Source organism: Cydia pomonella, chromosome 4 (assembly GCF_033807575.1).
Source record: "Cydia pomonella isolate Wapato2018A chromosome 4, ilCydPomo1, whole genome shotgun sequence".
Lineage (NCBI taxonomy): Eukaryota > Metazoa > Arthropoda > Insecta > Lepidoptera > Tortricidae > Cydia > Cydia pomonella.
Genome location: NC_084706.1, coordinates 15025535 through 15033913, shown reverse-complemented (window position 1 = coordinate 15033913; position 8379 = coordinate 15025535). Strand labels below are relative to the sequence as shown.

Sequence of the window (8379 nt, the reverse complement as noted above, 5' to 3'; positions counted from 1 at the left end):
AAATTCACACATCCACGTCGGCCACAGATTCTTGCAACACATAGTTTCACTTCCAAATACGCTTGTTTATTCACCTCGGCTCTTGGTACGAACTTATGTTCAAGTTGGAGTCAAGTTGAGCAGAGTTTTCTCGGTGTACACGCTCGATGAGCCAATTATCCATTGCCAAGGAGGAGTTTAACGTCAAGTATGATAGCAATTTATAAATAACAATGCGTCGCTTCAGTCTAGAGCAGATATTTATACAGATAAATATGTTATTGTAAAACCCAGTTAGTTACCCTTACTTTAATTTTAGCCAATTTTCAAAAATGTCTTAGTTAAAATGCGATTTCATTCAATATATAATAAATTTCCTTAATAATATAATAAACGGTTGTCTTATTTAGCATTCAGGGACATTTATATAAAGAAATATATCCAGAAATAAAATTTCCGAGTATTCCTACATAATTCTGTATTAAATGATGGTCTTAAAGCTTATTTACGTACGTACGTATGAAAAAACATGTAGGTATAACTACACGTATAATGTGTGTGTACATAGTTGAGGGCCGTTAACTTAAAAATGCACATTAAGCTTTATTTGTATGGAAAAATAAAAATAATTTTAATTATTTTTGTCGAAATCGGCAAAACATATTGCATTGTTATTGATTATTTTGATAATTCAATGCAAAAACTTCCACGAAAATCCGTTCAGAATACTCGGCTTTCCGGGTAAAAAGCTACGACACTGCAATAATAATAAATGTAGAAACATCTATTACATAATCATTCTTCTGAAGTAAAATTTGGCTTATTCAAATATTTCCATACCAAACATTTTGGTCTTATAATGTTTCTCTTCCAATTTGTTTACTTACCTTTTGCTTAGCATATCACAGTACAGCGGCATTCCGACTGAGAATAAATGTGAGCATCTGCCTTTTCTTTCGACGCCTAACCATTTCAAGATATAAGCTACGTTATGTAGACGACTAAGAGCTCGTAATCCCTCGTTGTTATTTAGGTACTTGCAATGTTTTTAGCCGCATGTTCACGTTCCTGTTCTCCCGGTGTTTGCGCCACTGGTACTTGGCAAGCAAATGCTCTTACTTTGCGCTTCTCTACTTTGTGATATGTTAGTATTGTCTTTGCGCCTTTGAGTTTTGTTTGCGCTTCGCTACTTTCAGGGATTCGCCAAATAGGATGTCAAGCAAAGTATGATAAGGCTTATAAAGTTTTTATGTTGAAGTGACAAATACGATTTGAATTAGCTTGGGATTCGGCATTTCCCGGATTACTGTTCGATTTTTCCAAAGAATTAATACAATTCTAGAAATTACTTTCAAAACAACAATAAACCACTGTCATACTCGTACTACATGACGGTTTTAAATATCATTAACGAATCAATTAAAAGTTAAGCAACAATACCTTTTCAATATAAATAATGAATGTACAGTGTACAGTCAGCATCAAAAGTAGCGGATGAAACAACGCGCCAAAAGTATCTGATATTCCGAATAAATTTTCTAAATGTAGGTATATCTGTAAAATTCACATCCAGAAGTATATATTTTAGAGCCTAAATTGTTCTACATATAGAACCATCACTTTTTGTTAAGCTGTTCCAGAATGGTAGAAACTTTTGAAGCGTTGTTTGATCCGCTACTTTTGATGCTGACTGTACCTACATGTTTTTTTTTCTTTTTTTATTATGTTTTTTAAAATCTCTCGGCTATATCACTTAGCTATTTTATATGCTATGGTATACAGAGTAACGATATACTGATTTATACAGAAATTATTGGTTTGTTACAAAAACACAATTCTCCTAATGAGGACGCCCAGGACCCAGTCTTAACTAAATCCGTGGGTAAGTGAAAGGACGCCTTGTACGTCAAACAAAATAATCCAACTCCCATCGCACATAATTTCACACAACTCCCATGTTTCCCTTATAAATAATACAAAGGCAAGATAATGAAGTGAATAGAATCTGGGAACTTCAATAATTTATCATTTATTTGCAACATCCTTGGGTATCGCTCTGGAAATTTTGCGGGACAGCAAAGTTTTATCGGGAGTCTTGTTTGGAGTTGAAGCGTTTGATATCGAAGCTGCTGATCCTGAACGGTGGTGTAGCTGAAAATAGAGTTATCAATCAAAAATTCCAGCAAGAATATATTGTTAAATCTGAGGCATGCGCTTGTCTCTCGATGAGATCAGTCCTCTAAAGACTAATTCTAAAAGTTATTTTTATATGAAATAAAATGTTTTTTCAAATCGCGGCACTTAGAACTACATTTACTAATAAAATATAATTTAATATCTCTGCTCCCAAAAGTAAAGAAGCAACCTGTCACAATTTGGATCGAGACCGTCCGGTCAACCAAAAAATGGGCTCCTGTATCTTTAACTTTTGATGATTTATGCATGTGTTTGACCTATTTATCAGTTTCTTATTCAGCGAACAAAACATCACTACCTAACCTGCATCTTCGGAAAAATTAAAACGTGTCTAGCATGGTATGGCGTTCCTTGAGTAGTCCTAACCATTACGTTCAAAGTTTGGGACCTATACCTAGCATATAACTGGAAGTTTTTTATAGGCCGGTGAAAACTAACTACTTAAACTCTTGATGTATGCTTTATTTATTATAACTAGAAAAAATCTTAAAAACATACAAGGCACATAGAACTAAGCAAGATCAATGATAAACAAAATAGATTACAGATGGTAGTTATGCAAAAAGTTAAAAATGTGGTTAATACGGAGTATAAATTAAATAAAAGCGTGTGACATAGATCGAGGATAACCAAGGGTTGTCAATTAAGCCAGTGTCCTTTAATTAAGTATCGGGATTCCGCCCCGACACGACCCTTACACGATGATTCCGGTAATCGGCAGCCTTAATAAAGAGCGTCCGTTTTTACGACTAGTAGCGACTTGTCCCAGATTCTTTAACTTTGGCTGGGTCTTTACCAAAATAGTATTACAGCAGTCCAAAGTTCTGAAGCTTTATGATGCGGTTTTCCGAGGAATGTTAATAGGGAGAAGTTATTACCTATTTAATATGACAAGACTACTGTCTAAGAAGGGTTTTGGCGGAGGTTACCCAATTCGAAATAGGTTTAATCCTGATTTTTCCAGTTTCTTATTTAGTCAGCTTCTGGGTAGATAATGTTTTTATTAGGTTGGATTAGGAGTGAGTCAGTTTCTAAACATGTCTTATACTTATATTCAGCAAATTTTTATTTAGTACTTTTCTGGGAGATCAGATTCTGAGTAGGTTAGGGAGTTTTTTCGTAGTAGGTTAGACTGGAAACAAGGACAAATTCAAATGAGAAACGTTTCTTTAGAAACCAAATTCTAACCAAGTATGTTTCTTTATTATGTCTGAATCGAATTAGAGCGAATTCATAATAAGTATGTGTCTTAATTATTTAACATTAAATGACTTATGTGAATGTTAAGTACAGTTGGCTAGAAAGTAAGATAACACTTGACGTAAACCAATAAATTGACGATGTAAAGTCAAACAGTATTGGTTTGTAAGATTTTCTGAAGAAAGCATCGTATATGAGCTTTGAAAGAGATATGAGGAGAGGTCTTGATGATGTTGTTACTGATTCTTAACCAACTTCGAGTTCAAATCCGAATATATTGTCCGATTCAAGCAGCACTAGTGAATCAGAAATCAGTATTTTTTTATCTCCTGCTCTAAAATAAAGAACATTCATAGAATTAAATTCAAGTCTTTTAGTTGCGTGATAGTTGATTTACTCGTTTGTTGTTTTATTTAGTTTGTTCATGATATAATACAAATAAATTATTTTGTCTTATAGTGTTAAGGCACTAATGAAACATATTTATATATATTGAAAAATTAACTATATTTCCACTCATTTATTATTACACTACATTATGGATGTAAACTTAAAGGTTCGTATACCGTTAGCGCTTGTGGTTAGTTCTGTACAAGAGTTAGCTGAAACAATATTTCAGGAGACTGTAGTCTTAAAGGATAATAAATTTGAGGTGGCATTGCCACTCAAACAGAATATCAATGATCTGTATTTGGGTGATTCACTGTCATGTGCTTTAAAAATCCGGTTCGAAGGACCAAAATATGTTAAGGCACTAATGAAACATATTTATATATATTGAAAATGAACTATATTTCCACTCATTTATTATTACACTACATTATAGATGTAAACTTAAGGGTTCATATATCGTTAGCGCTTGTGGTTAGTTCTGTACTGACATTGAATTGACCCCTTTTGACAGACGTCATTATAATTTCTCATGTACCGTCTCGTACATATAGTATTATATCGTATTTTCGCCACTCGCCAAGAACAATGCCGTACCTACTACGCCAGCAACGCCTAAAGGTGTTATGGCGTTCGCTGTCAAAGTCACCTTCTTGCTTTCAAGTAAGGTTCATATTGCCACGCTCACGACTCTGATTTTGGCGTATAGTGTTTAATTTTAATGCATGTTTGCACTATTAATAAGTAACAGAAGGAATTCATTAATAAAGTGTTCATGCAATTTTGCACCATACTGTAACTAATATTGTTATTGCATATCTCGTTGGAATAGGCTACAAATAATTGTGGTTGACTGTGTATCCGCATGGCGTATTATGAAATTGACTTACACTAGGAATCTCACTTAAAGGAGTGTAACATGATCAAAATCTAACTAAATTAGAAATATTAAACGTATGCAGAATCTGACCTCATCAGAAAAGGGTTCATTATTGAATTTGGCACAGTTATCATTTGCTTTCGTTATAATTGAACTTACTTAGAATCTGCCTTCTCAGACTTTAATCTTTAGCCGATTAGACATGCTCAGTATTAAACTTAATTACCAATACGACCTCATGTGAGTTGGACGATTTCAGAAACTGACTAATTAGCAGGTATCGGATTTTTTATCGCATGGTAAGACTAATAGCGAGCTATGGAGTCGACATTAGCAATAAAATTCAGCTCATACTCAGTCATCTATTCATGATGCCGATGCCTACAGTAATTAGGCAACCGGAAAAGTTAAGATTGACCCCCTAAGACTAAGTAAGATTGTCCCTAAATATTTATTTTATTATTTCTTTACGATTTTTATTACTGAAATTTCAATCAAATCGGACTACGCTAAGTTTTCATGCCATGTGTTCAAATATGGAACTCATATAGGAATAAAAATGCATTCTTACTGCTAAGTTTGTGCAAAGTTAATATATCTTAAGGTTCTCTATCTGAAGGTTGTCTGGAAGAGATCGCTGTTTAGCGATAAGTCCGCCTGTTGTTACCTACATATTTATACCTTTACATACTTTGTACCATTTTTTTTGTAGTGTGCAATAAAGCATTTTATTATTATATATATATATATATATATATATATATATATATATACACACGAGTATTAACTAGAAATTGATTTCAATAAAAGATTTCAGTAGGTATATAAACAGCTGATAAAATCATAGTGGTTCTTAAAAAGAGCGAGGTTATGGAGTAATTAAGGTAAATTGGTTTGTTACCATCATTTGCAACTTCTATTGAACTCCACTTAGGTTTTAACACAATCTGATAACAATTACCTATATCATGAAAATTTTCACTGTAAGTGTGTTAACTCTTTTTTTGTCTAGCTCCTTCCTATTTACTTAGGGTTGGCCCTTCTAATCGTGCGTCGCCAGGCCAGTCGGTCCCGGGTCGTCTTTCATTTCCGCGATTTCGGGGTTAGTCCCATGGTAACTAAGAGTTGTTCAGTAGGATGACGTTTAATCAGTTTGCAAAATATGGCTAATCGTTGGAAACCCACAATGTACACCCAGCTGCAAAAGTGCAGTTATAAATAAACTCCATTCATAAATTGGGTATGTACTTTTGCAGCTCGCCTTACATCATACAGGTAGGTACAAAAATTGAGTACGATTACTTTTAATATATTATAGTTTGACATATTGTTATTTTTAATAACGTAATACTACCGTAATACCTAATTAACGGCATATACCTACTATAATGTTATTATTGGTATAATGGTCATAAGGTATATTTACACTTCATCTAATATACAATTATACATTGACATAATTATTACATACTCTAAAGCATATTATTTGTTCTAACAAGTGACATCACATAATTATTTGTGAGGCAAAATTACTTGCATGACATAAATGGGTTAGGTTACGTTGGGACTACGACTCCACACAAACGAATACCTAGCAAAAGGAGGGTTTGGTTAAGTTAGAACTTTGACCTCCCGTAGAATAAAATACCTAGCAAAGATTCGGCTCCCGCAGAATCGAAAACCTTGAAAGAAATGTTTAGTTTGGGTTAGGTGGGATGATAATCTGTATTTAATTATATGGCCTGCGTACTACTCGTTATAAAAATATGTAAAACTTAATAAAAGTCATTATGAAACATGTCTATGTAGTACTAATTAACAATTATATTACAATAGGCTTATCAATGACAGTTTAGATGAAATCACAATATAACAAAAGAAACGTACAAAAAGAATAACATTATAATATCTCAAACGGAATTATAACATGTGTATGATGGTTTTTTTGTAATTATATTAAGCATTACACACCCGTATCGATGAAATCGCTACACTACACTATTAAACCTTTTTCTAAAATACGCACATGGCTCCGCAACAGCCAATAATGTCAACGTAGTTCCAACATCAGGGTTTTATCTTAATTGCTTCCAGAAGTCGATATCTTTCCGAGTAACTTTTTGCCGTGCCCGGGCCGGGCGTAAACAATAATTCTCAATGGCACGCTACCCCGGTAATCGATACCGGAATTCGACAATCATGTTGTTCGATATGGAAATAACCCCCCCTACAACGCGGCTGCTCGATTTAATGACGCCCATTTTCAAATTTATAAATGAAGCGTGTAAGAAAATATGTTGGTTTCCAGTTTATTTATTAATGAAAACTTTATTTGACAGAACGCACACAACCAGATATTTAACATACGTGCTCATTACGCGAACTCTGGAAGTAAACTAAAGCAATATTCGACACAACGAAATGAAAACATGAAATATGGGCGAGGTTATTGTTTCACGAAGTTCCCCGTCTTTTCGTTTGAGTTATTGGCCCGTTTCTTTTTCTTATTTAATGTTATCTGAACGTGTGTTAGAAACTTTTATTGTCTAAGTTACAAAATCTTTTTAGTTGTAAGTGTCATACTCGTATTTGGTTTATTAATCATATCCGTTCTCAAGGTCAAAATATATTATGTATTTTTAGTTTAGTAAACATTAAAATACAATGAAAATGGGTCATTTTGCGTAAACATTTCTTTAGTATGCGACCCATTTTCATTGATCTTCAATTTACAAATAGTGGTAACTTGGAACAGTGATAAACAGCTGACAAAGTCTTTAACGATGTGTCTGCGTCATAACATGAATCTTCATTAATATAACATGACCATTGTAACGTATTTGTAACGCATTTGTTGCCCAACAATATGGAGGGTCGGACAATGTTAAATAACCAGGCATATTCATCACACTTTTACAAAATACATTTACGCGTATATCGTGATTCCATTACCGACCGGAGGGGTAAAAAGCTGTTGCAGCGAGACCCGCGGGAGTGTCATATTTGATATTGAATAACGCAAACTAACGCGTTTAGCTTGCGGACCTTTCCCGATCCCGCAAGCATTACCCTATACAGGCTGCCTCCGGGTGGATTTGGCGACAGGAGAGATTTTAAAAATAGTTATTTGCTTTTACAACAAGGGGGCAAAGTTATTGTTCAACCTCTCGTGATAAAATACCCCCGAGCAAGCGTTATATTCCAAAATTGAACCACAAGCTTACCGTGTGGTTCGAAAAATGGCATCTAGAGCGTTGCGAGGATTTCAAGGCACGAGCAACAAACCTCGCTGCTGAGTAAATACACTACACAGACATCACTGGCTCAGTGACCTATGTAACCACGATCTTGGCCCCCTGACACAAGAGAACGCCATTGCGCTATTCTGCGCCACTTCACGCCAGTTGGGTACCCCGAGGGCGGACAGATCTTTGGGGCTTCTTCGGGGGCTCACTCCAGCGGTATCTGTGATAAGGCAATAAAACAATGAAGATACTTGAACAGTTTTTGTCTAATCATAAACCGATTTGATGAAAGATTATCTCCGAACGAAATTGTGTGCTATAATATTCCTATAATATATGAGATTTGCCTTAAGTACCCTCTTAATGAGTATCGTTAGACGTATGTAACGTACGTACCAGTGTTGGTAGAACGTTAATGCAATTTTTTTAATAATTAATAAATAAAAATTATAGGACATTCTTACAGAGATTGACAAAGTCCCACGGTAA

The 8379-nt window shown here is 34.6% G+C and overlaps 1 long non-coding RNA gene across 1 annotated transcript; it reads right to left on the bottom strand.

The window, feature by feature from the left end:
• Window positions 1-1992: 1992 nt before the first annotated feature.
• Window positions 1993-8104, bottom strand: LOC133517132 (uncharacterized). Its single transcript, XR_009799333.1, has 2 exons — window positions 7870-8104; window positions 1993-2130 (listed from the first exon to the last, which is right to left on the bottom strand). It is a non-coding gene; the product is annotated as an uncharacterized LOC133517132 (long non-coding RNA).
• Between the last annotated feature and the right edge of the window lie 275 nt (window positions 8105-8379).